The sequence below is a fragment of the Pogona vitticeps genome, chromosome 2, assembly GCF_051106095.1.
Source record: "Pogona vitticeps strain Pit_001003342236 chromosome 2, PviZW2.1, whole genome shotgun sequence".
NCBI classification, from domain to species: Eukaryota; Metazoa; Chordata; class Lepidosauria; order Squamata; family Agamidae; genus Pogona; species Pogona vitticeps.
In genome coordinates, this window is record NC_135784.1 from 87,993,181 (window position 1) to 88,008,661 (window position 15,481).

A 15,481-nucleotide genomic window follows, 5' to 3' on the forward strand; every position below is an offset into this window, starting at 1 on the left:
CGTCCCCCGAGGCGGCAAAAAAATCTCTAAGCCTTCAGTTCCAGGGCGGCAGCATGTTCCCTCCTGCACCCCGATTAAAAAGCATTAAGAAAGAGAACTCTTTTCTCTTTTAAAAATCAGGTCTGGTTTCGTGTGTGAAAACTTTTATCAGCATCCTGAAAGTGTCGAATACATTTTTTTTTCCAAAAACAGTCCTGCTTAGGCAAGATTGCTTTCCATGCCAAGACACCCCGTCGTATTGCAGGTTAGCAAGCCTCAGGGTGAGCGTTTTACAAACGCGCTGCAACGTCAGCGAGTGCTAAAAAAATCCGCAGTAACCTCGCAGCGTAGCGCAGGTTTGGGGACGGGCTGGACAAAGGACTTTTACGGTGCAGCTGCCTGGAGACCAGTCCCCGCCAGTTTTGCCGGGATGCAGTTCGAAACAGATAGTATGCCAAAGAAATTGGCTCTTCATTTTGTAGGAAGGGGGGGATCGGGCAAAAAGGAGTTTGCAGCAACCTCACAGTATGAGCCAATGTTGTTGACGTGTATGAATGACAAAGTAGTGTCTAAAACAAACCTTCAGTGTAGCCCAGTATTACTATTAGTTGAGATTAGAGGTGTAACTGAGGCTAGTATGACTTTCTAACCAAAAAATTTCCCGAGAACAATATACCTCAAACTGTTGCAGTGGTCCGTTACATCCCCTGCCACCCACAACTGCCTTTGAGCCCGAATTCGGTGCTGAAATGCATCTTAAAAGACTAGACTGTGTTTCAGTGTCAGCTCTGGCGGCTTCAGGTCCGCTTCTTCAAACGCGCCGCTAGGCTTCGAGTCCTCCTTCGGCCGCGTCCTGGAAGGGGAGGGGCCGGCCCGTTTGGATCCTGGCTATGCGAGTTCCCTCTACACGGTATAGGTTTACGGAACCATAACACGAAGGCCACCTCAACGTAAACAAACACAGACCCGCAGAGGAAGGTGACCTTTGACCCGACCTTCCTTTGCCGCTGTCATACAGGGACAGTTGTTTCCTGGGCAACGACGCCGAGAACGGGAGGCCGGGGAGGGGCCTAGGGCTCCGCGGAACGAGCGAGAGAACGTGTGAATGCGCTACTCCCGGCTAGAGGGCGGCATAACGAGGACTAGGGGGAGGGGGGCGCAGCTCGGCAACGACCCTTGCCAGGGGACCGCGGGTTGGGGTGGGGGCACAATCCAGTTTCTGAGGTGTTTTCGGTAACGTTCAAGAAACATTTTGTGCGAAGGAACATTCAGGAATAACATGCCTTCGTTTGAAGGCTCCGTGAAACGGTGCCGTGTAGTTTATATGTGAAGAGGGATCTCAGTCACCCGGGCGAGGTTATCTGGAAGTTGAGTCATGGCAACTGGACCTTTCTTGTTAGGTTGAAACGTTTCGCTCCTCATCTGTGACCCAAGAAGCTACTTGGATGAGGAGCGAAACGTTTCAACTTAACGAGAAGTCCAGTTGCCACGACTCAACTTCCAGAGTGTGTGGTGTAGTGGTTACTGTACTTGGGAACTGGGAGATTTATTGGGTAACGTTGGGATTGGCTCTCTGTCTTCTGACCCAACGGTTTTTCTGAGCATGTTGTTGTTGAAAAGGAAAGTCAAGTACCAAGAGCTCACTGAAGGAAAGGGGAAGGGCAATATAACTAAGAAACAAATGGAGGCTCTTAGAGATTCAGTTCTTCCTAACCTTGGGTAATCCAGGTGTTCTTGGACTACAGTTTCCAGAAGCCTTCGCCGCCAGCTGTGCTGGCCGGGTTTCTGGGAGTTGCAGTCCAAGAAGGCCTGGATTACCCTGGCGGCTATACTGTACATACTGTATGCTTACTTGCTATTTAACAACCCAGTTCTATTATGACATTATGCCATAGTAAATCCCAGATGTAATTTGCTTCTGTAAAAGAGAATATGACGCTCAGACTCTCACATAGAGCTACAATCCAATGTGTACTTCTGAAAGACTAAAATCCCACTGAGACCTATTCAGACTCAGGATACTTCTAGATGCAGTTTTATTGCACAATCAGCCTGCCTTATTCGCAGACTTTTATGGAGGCACACAATGTCATGACCCTTTATGATTTTTCTAGAACTGCTTTTGTCTTTTTATTTGACACATTTTTTTAAAAAAATCAATGCTTTTTGATTGGTAACACTAGGAACTGTCCATCTGGAAGCACTCTTACTGGCTTTTATTTTATTTCTGCACTGTTTCCTTGTAATAAATTGGCTTACAAAGGATGAAATTCAGTAATGTAATAACACTGGATGTGATTTAGAATGATCTAACATAGTATAAAAGCACACTCAGATCACAACATTTAAACAAATTTTATTTTCCCAGGGATTTTCAGGTAAGGAAAAATTTCTAAAGAGGGTAATTGAAAATAATCATAACTCAAAAAAGAAAGATGATTAAGTGAGCAGAGGCAGGTAATTTCGTAAACAGGGCACTGCTGCTGAGCCAGCTGTCCTCTCTTTTGCATCTCAATGGATTTCTGACACTGGTAGTAACCTCAGTAGTAACCTCTCAAAGAAAACATTTTCCTTCAGGTAGCTGGCATCAAGGCTGAATGGAGCTTTAAAGATCAAACACAGTACAGTACTAGAAACTTTGTGTGGGAATTGGTGCAGCTGTTTAAGAACTCAATCATAGGCTCTTTCAGGATAGACCTCTTTAGGCATTTGAATCCTGTATTCCAGACCAGCTGTAACTCCCTTTCAGAAGCATGGGTAGCTTGTGGATCAGGCAATGGGGTTTCCTGAAGTGCCCCCCTCTCCAGTAACCGCACTGTATTTAGATAAGTAATCCCAAGTAAGCATAGATATCTTAATTTAAGATATAGTTTACACTAACATAAATGATGGAGGACAGGTGCTGCATCTGGAAGTAATATGCAACTGGCATACCAAAATTCTATGTACAATACAGTGATGGCACTTGTAATGTAGTCCTAGCATAATTTGTGTATTTGAAAATGCATTGAATCTCATTCTATGTTCTACATCTGTAGTTTTGCTCATGGGGAATATGTATTTAGTCTATCTCGCAGCCCCCAAATAGCATGCCTTATTATAGCAAGAATAAAACTTGTTCTTTTTGTTACAATGTTGAATATTTTCAAACTGCTGTTTAAACTACTGCTCTCTATGAGAGAGATGAAGTCCTGGTGGGTGGCAGTGGGGACAGGATATTTCAGGAGACGTCTTATGCTGAAAGAAAAATAAGATATTTTGAAAAACCTGACAGGAAAAACTCCTATGAACTGGATTCTCTTTTGGAATGAGTATCCCTTTTAGGACAAGAGCTTCATCAGAGGTGACTAATGCTGTAAGGAGGGATGAAGCGCCCCTCTACCTTGGAACATGAATTGCCTCAAAGGTAGTGTTGCCAGATCAACGGCTTTCAATTCCCTGAGAAACCAGGCCTAAAACCTGAGTCCAGGAAGTAGGTCTTTGTGAAATCACAGGGAATAGTCACTTAATAATTGCATATTGTTCAGCTCTTACACAAATATTATGTGTACAGCCTGCATTCAGATACTGTATCTTCACCACTTAGCCTGGTGGTGGTTAGGGCTGAGGATGAGCCATCACACATGATAAAATCAAACTTTTTCTCTAGAACCACCCAGCCAGATTTGTCACCCTGCCTGGAGACCTGGGGAAGCACGGCAATTCCCTGAGATTTTGGTCAGCACACTGTAACCTGGCAACTCCACTTATCAGTACTGTAGTTTTATGTCAGGCAAGCTATAGCATTCTAAAATTATAACAGTATTACCTATAGATGTATGTTTTTGTTGTTACATGCTGTCAGTTTGTTTCTGGCTTATGATGAGCCTATAAATTTATGACCATCAAAACATCCTATCATTAACATCTTGCAATTTAAGGACCTAAAGTACATCTTCACCTTCATCCTCTTCATGAGGATCATACTGGTGCAAGTTGGGACTATTCTGTATCATAGTGGCAAAGCCTGGATAGGTGCCCAAGGCCACATAGGCTGGCTTTACTCATAGGAAGCACAGTGGGGAATCTCTCCCAACCTCTAGTTTCATAGCCAAATACCTAAGCCACTTAGCTATTTACCAGTGAAACAAGTTTAGACTTAATAAGATGTCTTTAAAAAAGATGTCTTTAGAAAACCAACAAGGGTGGGCAACTTATGTGGGGTAAAGAACTACTTTTCCTGTTGGCCAGCTGCTTGAGAGCAGCACACACAAACAGGAGGAATGTGCATATATCAGTGGGTTTGTTAGGGCCTAAAGCTTTTTAATGTAATACTGAATTAATGCAAATACAGCTGGAATAGAAAGGACACATTTTTTCTTTTGTTTTTAGCAATCTCAATTTCTTACTATCATATCTTACTAATAACATGCTTCCTTGGTGAATACCAATAATCTATCTTGATAATGTTTTTACATGCATACCACATATATACTGAATCAGGATAAAACAAAGCTGTGTAAAATTTAACTTATATAAATTAAACGTGTTGAAGGACAGTGTACTCCCAATTATAAGAGCAAAGCATAAACAAAAGAGAACTGGCTATCTCCATGCTGATGCCCTTTTAGAGGCATTTGACTCCTGTAGTGATGTAAACTGGACTAGTAGATGAACTGAAGTACATCTGATTTGGCATGGGAATTTTTATGTCCTTACTTTGAAGCAAAGTATAAAATTCAAAATGAAAGTCTATCACCCTGAGTGTCAGTATCGTTATCTGAGTGTCTGTACTCGTATCTTTCTCTGCAGAAAACAAATATAAATAAATGGGTGGAAGGAAAATCTGTATGTGCATAAAGTATAGTTTTTCTACTTAAGCAGTTAACGGTTCTGCTATCCAGTTGCTTTCAGATATTCTTGCATAAAGGACTGTTTTGCCCCAAGACCTCTGTTCTAGTTTCTCTGACAGAGAAAAGTATTTTTGATTGCAGCCCTATACCTCTTTACCTTGCAGTAAGATGACTGAGCTTTATGGAGCTTACATCAGCAATAGGGCTTGTTTGAGGCCACAGCTCCCAGAACAGGAGTTCCTCTGAATGTAAATAACAGAAAAGGAGGAGACATTTACCTGATTGTCTATCCTCCTACCATCCACATATCCAATCATATATAAGAACACGGGTTTTCCTTTGCTTGGAAAGCAAAGTATAAGCTCCCACACCCACCTGAGAAGTTGTGGAAAATAGAAAGCAAAATGAAAAAGCTCACACTTTCGAAAATTATTTCTCCTGGACTAGAACTCTAGTTGGAGTCTGTTAAGACAAGTGAAGCAGAAAGGAGAGGAGTTCCAATGCAGACAAGTTCAAAATGTTTGATCATTGAGTGTCTGGCATAAAATATAAAACGTAACTCCAGAGGTCATGTTACAATTGTAGTAACAAATTAAAACATTTTATTTCCCATTTTGCAACAGTAACTCAATAGTTACATTTTACAAATATAAAAATGATCTGAATGTTTCAAGTCAGAAAGGAGAGGAATTCCAATGCAGACAAGTTCAAAATGTTTGATCACCGAGTGTCTGGCATAAAATATAAAATGTAACTCCAGAGGTCATGTTACAATTGTAGTAACAAATTAAAACATTTTATTTCCCATTTTGCAACAGTAACTCAATAGTTACATTTTACAAATATGAAAATGATCTGAATGTTTCAAGTCACTGGATTTAGTACTCTCAAAATAGATAGGAGAGCTTGAACAGCATCAGGAGGCACAGCACCAGCCAGTACCTGAACCATGTGCATTCTTCTTCCACCTCTTAGGGGGTAACTACATTGGCAAATAAAGGAAACACTTTGGGATTTCACTTTTTTTTGGAACTGAATGCAATCTCATTGTTTCAGGTGGTGTGATTAGAGCCAAGGTGGAGGAGTTTGTAGCCATTCAAATGCATTCCTCCTAGCTACAACAGTAGTGAGAGAGGTGTCACTGGGTGGCTGTGGATGGTTCCTGTGGCATTCAAGAATATTTGCTCTGAAAACTTTTTCTGCATGGGGTAGGGTAAGTCCAGACCCTTGAAACAGCCAGCCTTAGAAATGGGAAATGTTATGTTTTTGTGCTATAATCTCCTGAATTTGTGGGATTGGATATTGCAGTTGAAACAAGCACCCCGTTTCCCCAAAAATAAGCCCTATTAAGATTTTTCAGGATGCTCCTAATATAAGCCCTACCTCAAAAATGAGCCCCAATTAAGTGCAACCCCGCTCTCCACCATTGTGCAGCAACCAGAAAATGATGACAGGACTGTATTTGAATAAATGTAGACTGTTGTACATGAAAAAATAAAACATCCCCTGAAGATAAGCACTAATGTGTTTTTGGAGCAACAATTAATATAAGACCCTGTCTAATTTTCAGGGAAACACAGTAGCTTTTCATATGTGTGGCATACATGAGTCCTTCAGATCTGCATATTTTAAGTGTACCATAAATACTGTACAGGACTTAGGGTTTGTTTTTTTTAATGTTTCATCGTGAAATAACTTGATGGAGAACTCAAGCCTTTTGCTCAATCCACTTTCAGGATATGTTGTGTTTCCTCTAATAACATTTGTTCCTGCTGCTTTCAAAATTCCTCAAAGGAATTAATTTTCTGACCAATTTAAGGTGATGGCTTTTGTCCAGCAACTGTCATCAGGCCGCCACATTATCTCTCCATTATGAGAAAACCTTTTGAAAGTTTTAATGAGATTCCTCTGCATACTCCAAGCTTTTATTCTTTAGACTTCAACAGAGCTTTTGTTTCTGAGACTGAGAGTGACTCTGTCTCAATTGATGGCTGAAAGTTGAGAAATGCAATTTCTATAAAGCTCTGTTAATAATGGGATAAATTATAACTGTGGGCACTGTAGCAACAACATGAGACCCACAGGAAGCTTTTAAAATGCTTGACATATGCATGATTTTTCAGGAATAAGGCTATAATTCTCTACTGGAAGATGTATGTGTTTCTAAATTATTATTTTGTTTTTTGTTTTTTAAAAATGCTCTCCATATTTGAGACATTTTTCTTATCAAACAGATACTATTTCAGGAACACAGAAGACACAGGGATGGGGGAGATGCAAAAATCATTCTATCTTCTCATAGACATATTTCTGGATTTCTGTGCCCAAAATAATTTTCTGTGTCCTTCTAAGACTTGCAGCCCTATCACATTTTAATCCAGGAGCAGACAGGCAGAAGATAAATCAAAACACATGGGTAGATCTTATTGGCATGACATGGCAAGACCTCCTAAGCCCCAACCATTTAACAACAGCTCTGAAGCCCCATCTTAAATTATGCTCACGGAATGAAGGACATGCTGGAGAGGCAGGGAAATAGTAATGAACTTTGATGTGAAAGAACTGTAAACAGCTCTCAACTTTCCAAAGACAGACTTGGAAAATGTGCTTTTTAAGAAACAAAGTCACACCTCCCAGAATTCCCCAGCTAGCATGGCCAGTGGGAGGCATCAACCAAAACAAAGATCTGGATCAGGGGTACCTACTCCTTATTCCTGGTACCACCTTACCACTACTGTGTACCTGACTTCAGTTGATCAAACTCATAATTCTGCTTTAAAAGAGAAAAGTAGATCTTCTAAGAGTGAACTCTGCCCCTCCATTTTCCAGTGTAAAGTAAGAAGGTGCATGTCTTTCTAAGCATATAACAAAGGAAGTTGTAGAGGAGATTTATATTTCATGCTTCCCTTCTCGGTACTTGCATAAACAGTATAAACATCTGGCCATGCCTGAGTTCATATTGATATGTATATTATGCAGCTCTACAAGAAGAGAGAAACTTTCATTGGATATAAACAGTATTAGCCCCTGCACCATGTTTTCCAGTTAAAGCCCTGCTCTAGAAAATGCCATGTTTGCTGTTAAATAACCACTCAAATAAGAGGGGTTTCCAGAGGGAACATATGCAGGGAAAAGGTCAAACTTCAGTCTTCCTGTCCCAAAATAGGCCTTGTCAGGGGAAAGGAGGACCATCCAGAATCTCAAACAAAGATCCAAAGCCATATTTAGAGTAACAGCTTCATGTATATTCTGTCAACTAAAATGTTTTGAAGGGGCAAGCAGAAGCACATTTGATCTGAAGGCAAAGTACTGTAGTGTTTTATTACCATCTCATTCCCAATGGAGACTTCCAAAGGAGAGCAATCCTTTAAACAAACTCCTGAAAAGGGCAGATAAATAACTTCATGCACTGCACAGTTACAATGTAGAATTCAGTCCCCAAAATGTAGAGATAGCTGCCATCTTGGAATGGCTTTGAAAAGGAGTTAGTCAAATTCAAGGAGGATGGGACTAATGGTTCCTCTCATTCTTTCTGTGAAGATTCTCAGTCATCCAGGTGAGGTTATCTGGAAGATGAGTCATGGGAACTGGACTTCTTTCTTGTTAGGTTAAAACATTTTGCTACTCATCAAAGTAGCTTCTTCAGTCTGAGGAAAGTTGGTAGGAGACCCCTGATATATTGTCCATGTTAGTTACACTTCCCCCTGGCCTGAATAGGTCTTTCTGGTGTGAGTGGCCCTAATCTTTCTGGGGATGGATGAAAGGGCAGCACGATAAATAGGAGACAGATTGTGTCTTAAGGCATGTACATATAGAAAATCCCTCGCTCAATGGGTGGAGGCCTTAGACACACTAGATTAGGCATCCTTCAGTCTCAAGAGACTATGGTAACATGCTCTGAATAGAGGACTTGGTACAGCATCTAGTGTGGCTGAAGAGACCAATTTGAGAGTGACAATTCCTTCCACCCTGAAGACAAATACAATCTGTCCCCTGTCCAGCCCCCTGGTTTTGCTGGTTTCAGGACTGCCTCTTTGCCTCAGCCTGCTGGACAATAAACACACTATCTCACACAGAAAGACCACTGTTAACTACAGTACTGTTAACAACCCATGATAATGGGTGGAGAAGGACTGCAGAAGTGGGATTATTTATTTTATTTATATACTGCCCATCTGGCAGCCATGGCCACTCACCCCCAGCCCTTTGTAATTCTAACAAGTCTATTCAGACCAGGGGGAAGTGTAACCAATAGAGATGGGGGTATTCATATAAGAATACCCCCACACAGATGAACATAATGAGGGCCCAGCCCCCTGGGGCTGGACTGTCCACTCATCTTCTGCTATTACTGTGGGCTCTGCATTCCCTTCCTATCACTTTGGAGCTTGCAGTCTGCAAGCCACTCTTCTATCTGGCAGCGAGACTCATCCTCCCGCTTCCTGCCAGGCAGATACCCCCAACTCTAGTAACCAATGTGGAGGATATATCAGGGATCTCCTACCAACTCTCCTCAGACTGAAGAAGCTCCTTGGATGAGTAGTGAAATGTTTCAACCTAACGAGAAAGAAGTCCAGTTGCCATGACTCAACCTCCAGATAACCTTATTCCTGTTCATCTCCTACCAAAGGCAGGACACCATCACAGCTACTCTGACTTTGGATGCAGCAGCACTAAACAATGTTATTGTGTTATATCCAAACCAGTCTCCGAGCTCCCTCAGCCAAGAAGTTCTTTTCTCTACGATTCTTTTCTGATTACTTTTCCTTCAACGGTCAGTTGTAACAATCTGTACTTTTTTTTTCATTATATGAACAACATATTCCAGATTTCTGCATTTTATGTGTTTTTATTTCTTGGTCTTTGTTTGCTTCATTACTCCTTTCTTTGTAATCTTCTCTATTCAAGAAACTCTTAGCATCCTGTAATCAATTCACAGGTAACTGGCTGGCTACTGTATAGCCAGATTACTAAACTAGATAGCCCTATGGCTTGATCCAGCACAGTTCTTTCTATATTTCTCTCTGTGCAGTCCTTATATATTGTTGGAGAAAGAGTGTGGATTCAACATTAAGCTGTGGATTCAGCCCTTTGGGATTGGAATGATTACCTGAACAGGATTCCCCCATTGTAAAGGAATCATGTCTACACTTCTCAGAAAACAAAGCTTGTGTTTATTAGAGAAATAAACTTGGGATAGAACAAGTGATAGAAGCCCTAGTTCTAGCTAACTAAGGTGGGGATGTCAGGTGCACTGGCAGCCCCTTTCATCTCTAGAGAACCAAGGCAGGGACAAGAGAAAAGGTGTGAGAAAAAGTAAGCAGTGTCAGCAACCCAAGGACAGTAATCTAAGGTTGAAAGGAGTCCAGCACACAGAACAGTGAAGGACAGTCTAGGAAACCTATGGAGGTCCTCTCTCCCTCCACTTCCCCACAAAAAGACATGCATCTTCTCAAGGACAACCTGAGTTGCACCTGGTCACTTCCAACCCACATGACGCCCCCACTTGCTCCACTATTCTTGTGTAGTTCTTTGTTGTTATAAATGACACATGTGAACTTGCCACGAAGAAGGAAGCACTCACTGGACTACTGGAGTATCCTGAACCTCTTGGTTGCCAGTGGACATATCAGTTTTCAGGGTTTCTTACTGTACAGTCACAGTGAATTTTTACTCACATATTCAAGACCTTAAGGACTGTGCTTGCGGAGAGGAAGAACAAGACCTTTAGTGCTGACAAATCCTTGCTCTGAGTAGATTTCTGCAAAGAGGAATGACTCTTTAGAAATGACTGTAATACCTCTTGTCTTTGCAATATCCTTGCACCCCATCACGCAGTGACTGCTTGACAAGTATTCAAAGATGGGGGGGGGGGCATTGTGACTGCAGGAGATTTACTGTTTGTGGGAGACAACAACTCTGTCTGCTCCTTTAAACAGCAACAAATACAAATGGGAAACAAGCACTTCAATGCTGGAGGGTGAAACAAAAAAAAAGCATATCCTTCAAAGAAAAGCAGCAGAGCAAGAAAATAAGGTTCTAAGATGGCATGTCATTGCTTTGGGGCAGTTGTGAGCCATCAACAGTGATGTTATGGGCACTTTCCCAGAAGTAACCATGTCAATCACACAGCTATATTAAATGCAACAGCAATCTCACTGGCAAATAGAAATGCTAGCTTGTGGGCAGAACCTTGATTTACCAGTAATATCACATTAGAGCTTATGTCTGCAGAATTCCCTATAAAAGACAAATGATACATCATTATGTAAAGGGGGGAAAAGCCATAAAGGTTGTGAACCTGAGCCTTTTCTAAATCATATATAGGACTTCAGAGTCCGAATAGTGAAGCAGTCCAACCCTACTTGATTCCTGCCACCGTGGATCAAAGTTTAAATCACTCTTCAGAAAGACTCAAGTTAATCGGTTTGATATTTTTTCACATTTAAAAAAAAATCACATTTTTTCACAATGTTCCTGCCTGGATCTCTACCTCCAATAATCTTCTATTCATTCACACTTCCAGTGTCTGAAAGCATGCACTTCAAAGAAAGAAGTAAGTGTTTGATTTTATCTATGCAAAGTTGCAGAGGGATAATAGCTAGGGTTGTCAACTCTAAAGGGAACAGAAGCATTCAAGGAAAATACAGAAAGCCATCCTAGAGATCTAGTTAGGTCTCCCTGTTAGGAAGAGAAAAAAGGGCTCCACACCTAAGGTCAGTTATGGATGGAAAACATGGCTAATCAGTTTTGTTACTATTTATCCCACAGAGTGCTATTATTTTCTGGAGACAAAAAGCCAGTCTGAGAACAGATTTTTCTGATGGTATCTACCAGCCTGACATCTAGGGGAGACAGAAAGATTAAATTGAATAAACTATACAAAAGACTATGAGACCATATATAATTAAGGCCATTTCAAGAACTGTTAGGCCTTACTTGCAAAACATTTTAGAAAATATTATATAAATGAATTATCTTACAATACAGAAACAGGATTTATTATCCTTATTCCTTTGAACTATAACACATTTCAAATTAAAACTAGCATCACAGCTTTTTTTTTTTAAAAAAAGAAGCATTCTGACAACTAAAATGTGATTCAAATAAAAAAATCTAATTACATTTTAAAAATCAATTTTAATTTTTAAAATCATATATTTTTATCCACCCTGATTCTTCCCTATGTCCCACAGGATTCCATAAAAGCACCTGCTGCATAAATCTGTTTGTGCTACAGCTGTTACAGGAAAGAACAGCTTGACCATTTATATACTATACTTGAAAGAAAACCTAATGTCCTTCACCCCTAGGTTCCCTTCTCCACCCCCCACACACATATACACAGCTCCTCCACACACACACAACGCACATCTTAATGAACAAATGGAAAATGCATCACTGTGGAGCTTTCTCCTATCCTAAAACAATCACCACCAAAGCTACTCATGGTTTTCAATTGTCTTCTTCACTCTGTGTAAAGAAACGGATTAGAATCACACTGAAATAAATTTGCCAGCCATAAAAATGCCCCAAGATGTTTGTTTTTCTTGATGCTTGAACAAACAAGCCTCACTACCTCTCAGGAAATGACCAAGAATACTGCTTCTTCATCATTACTAGTGCCCTGCGAAAGGCAAATAGAAGTCTACACAGGGAGCAGCTGAGGGGACTTTGAAAAATATAAAATGCAGATCCTGTGCACCAGTGCCAACACACGGACTGTACTTATTTCCTGTGTTCTGCTGCACAAGGCAGAAAGGAAAGCTTTCTTGCCTAGCTTCTGAAGAGACCTGGCATCAGAAGGATTTGCTCCTACCAGCCACAGAAATGGAAGTGCCATCCTTAGCACAATTCTTTGCATGCTTTGTCACAACTATTGACTTGGCCCCAGTTTTCAAAGACTGTTTTCAGCATATCTATAAAAGACAAAACAAATCTATTTTAAAAAAACCCCAAAGTATTGTGTTGCCTTAAAGAATAAAAGATTTATTTCAGCACCAGCTTTCGTGGATTACAACAGAGGCTCTCCCTGCAGCTACACTCTGGTTGTGCAGCTCCTGTCTGAAGGGAAGTCAGGCCAGCTCCATTTAAAAATTGGCTTTCTAAATTATTTTAAATCTGTTTTTTAAAAAAATGATTTGTTATTTCTTCTTGTACTTTTAGGGAGGCATGGTGAGGCGAAAACTAAACAATACTTTTATTTTATTTATATGCTGCCTTTCTCCCCATAGGGTATTCAAGGCGGCTCACAGTCAATCGAAACAATTACCACACTTTAAAAACACGGTGAAATAGAGAAAAAAAAATCAATCAATCAGTTCTAGCTCAATAATAGATGAAGTCCCACTCCGTTCAAAGGCATTCCAAGACACATCTGCTGAAATCCTCCACTCGCAACTTCATCGTTACCCCCCAACGAACTGAAGGGGAACCTGCCGGGATCTAATGGTTGTTGTGGGTTTTTCGGGCTCTTTGGCCTGAAGGTTGTTCTTCCTAACGTTTCGCCAGTCTCTGTGGCCGGCACCTTCAGAGGAGAGTATCTCTGCCACCGTGAAGATCCGTGTCTCGTTCTGGGGGGGGGGGATTTACATCCCAGGGATGAGTGTTCAGCAGGAAGATGGCCGCAGGGCTCTGAATGAGAGGCAGCCGGAGGGATTCTGTGGAAGATGATGATGATGACCATCCAACACCTTCGGTGCGGGGACGGGATCTGTAAGCACCGGCTTCCCCAGGAGAGGGCCCGCCAGCGATGGCTCTTTCTCTCTCTCCCCGCCCTTCCCCAGTTTCCTGGCCGAGCCTGCTACTTTGTCTCGGCGGCGCCGGGCGCATGCGCCGTCCAGTGGCCAGGATTGGGGGGCGGCGGCGGCGATCGCCGATCTTGGAAGCTCTTGCAAGAGGCGCAAAGCGCCGCGGCGAGGAAGGGCCGTGGGTGCCCGTGAATAAGGGGAAAAGGGAGCTCGCTGGGGACCGGCGCTTGGAGCCATAACGGGACGACCATGACGACGATGCTGTTCGAAAGAGCCGATCGGTTGCCGCTACGCCAGGCCAGGCCAGGCAGGGAGCCGCGGCAGCTATTGCCCTGAGGGAGAGAAGGAAGGAGCAACCAGAAAGCAACACACACACACGCACACACACACCCCGCTTGGGGCAGCAACAGATCGCACGGCCAGGTAATGGAGGAATCTCACAAAAGCTCTCCCCACCGCGATCCTGATTCCCCCTTTTGAACCTCCCCTTCCGCTTGCTTTAGAGATCCTACCTCACATAGACCCTTTCCTCCATGGCTCCTATTTGATATGGCCCTCTATATCCCTTCGTCTTCCCCGTGTTTCCCTCCCCAGTACAATCCACCCCCCACCCACCCCCTTAATTCTCCGGTCTTTGCAGATTCTTTGCCCAAGGAGCCTCCCCCTTCCCCGCCCCCACCTCCTAGTTGTTTGCCAACGTGCCTCTGAGGCATGTTCAAATCCTAGCCCGCCCGCCTGCCCTCCTTCCCTCCCGAAGGGCTTTTCTCCACCCCACGCCTTCCATCTTCGCCTCCTTTCCCACCCAAAACCCCCGTGGAAATGGATGGTGCCTCGCCTTTGCCTTGCCTTGCCGGCCTGCTGGGGTTTCTTGGAATGCTTGGGGGGGGGCGCTCCCCTCCTCCTAGCCATTCTGCCCGCCCCCTTAAGGAGTTGAGAAGCCATTTAGTAGTCTCTCATTCCTGCTCTCTTCCCTCCCCCCCCCCCAAAAAAAGAGAGAGAAAAACCCACGAAACTGGCACACCGAGCCGTGCTGGGAAGTCGTTCGTGCCTTCGCTGGCTTTGCCCGGCGGCCCGGGCTTTTGGCCCCGCGAGCTGGGCCGGGGTTACTCGAGTTCAAACGCGGCTGAGCTCCTCTCGGGGCGGGGGGGGGGAGAGCTGAGAAGCGGCGGGGGCGGAATCCGCAGCAAAGACGTTGCAGAGGCTTGGGTTGCAGTCCGCAGCGGGCGGGCGAGGGGGAGAGGTGGGTGCCCATGGCCCTGGAGAGAAGGGAACAAGTCCTGAGGTGGGGGGGGGACCCCTTTTTATGTCCGAAAAGCCCGCTGCGGGGTGTGTGTGAGAGAGTTTAGGTCGGCCTCCCCCTTCCCCAAAGGCGCCCTCCGGCTGTGGTGGAAATCCCCCTGCCGCTGGCTTTGATGGTCAGCCTTGGTGGGCCTCAGGCTTCCTCTTAATATGGTTCTCGGTCTGTTTACATTCCAGCCTTGGCCAGCGGGGCGGATGTAAACCCCGGTTAGCCCCTCAAGCCTCTTGATCTGGTCACCGCTAAAGGCTTCCCTGAGATCAACCCGTGAGGTCATCGGCGTTAACTTTTTGGCGCCTTATGCTTGCTTTTTGATCAGGCAGGGCAAGCATGGGACACTTGGGAATCTTTCTCCCACCTCAAAAAAAATATGCTTCACAACTTGGTGCTAAACCCAGGATTAAATAAATAAGAGGGAAATAGACAGGCTTCATGGTACCTAAAACAAATGCTTACATAAGACTTATCTCAGTCTGATGAAGCAGGCTCTCTGTCTGTCTGTGTATGTGTCTCTCAGATGTCACCTGTTTCCATTCTTTTATGCACCTCCCTTTCCCTCAAACTAAAACCTGTAAAATATATCTAGGTGCAGATACTGGTGTGTGTGTGTGTGTGTGTGTGTG

At 43.3% G+C, this 15,481-nt stretch overlaps 1 protein-coding gene across 1 annotated transcript in view; it reads left to right on the top strand.

Annotated features, from left to right (window-relative positions):
- The first annotated feature begins 13,790 nt into the window (after nt 1-13,790).
- RNF145 (ring finger protein 145) overlaps nt 13,791-15,481 on the top strand; it is a 78,296-nt gene continuing 76,605 nt past the window's right edge. Inside the window, exon 1 of the mRNA XM_072989980.2 lies at nt 13,791-13,984. The gene's annotated coding sequence lies outside the window, so the exon portion shown is untranslated. The remainder of the gene's footprint in view (nt 13,985-15,481) is intronic.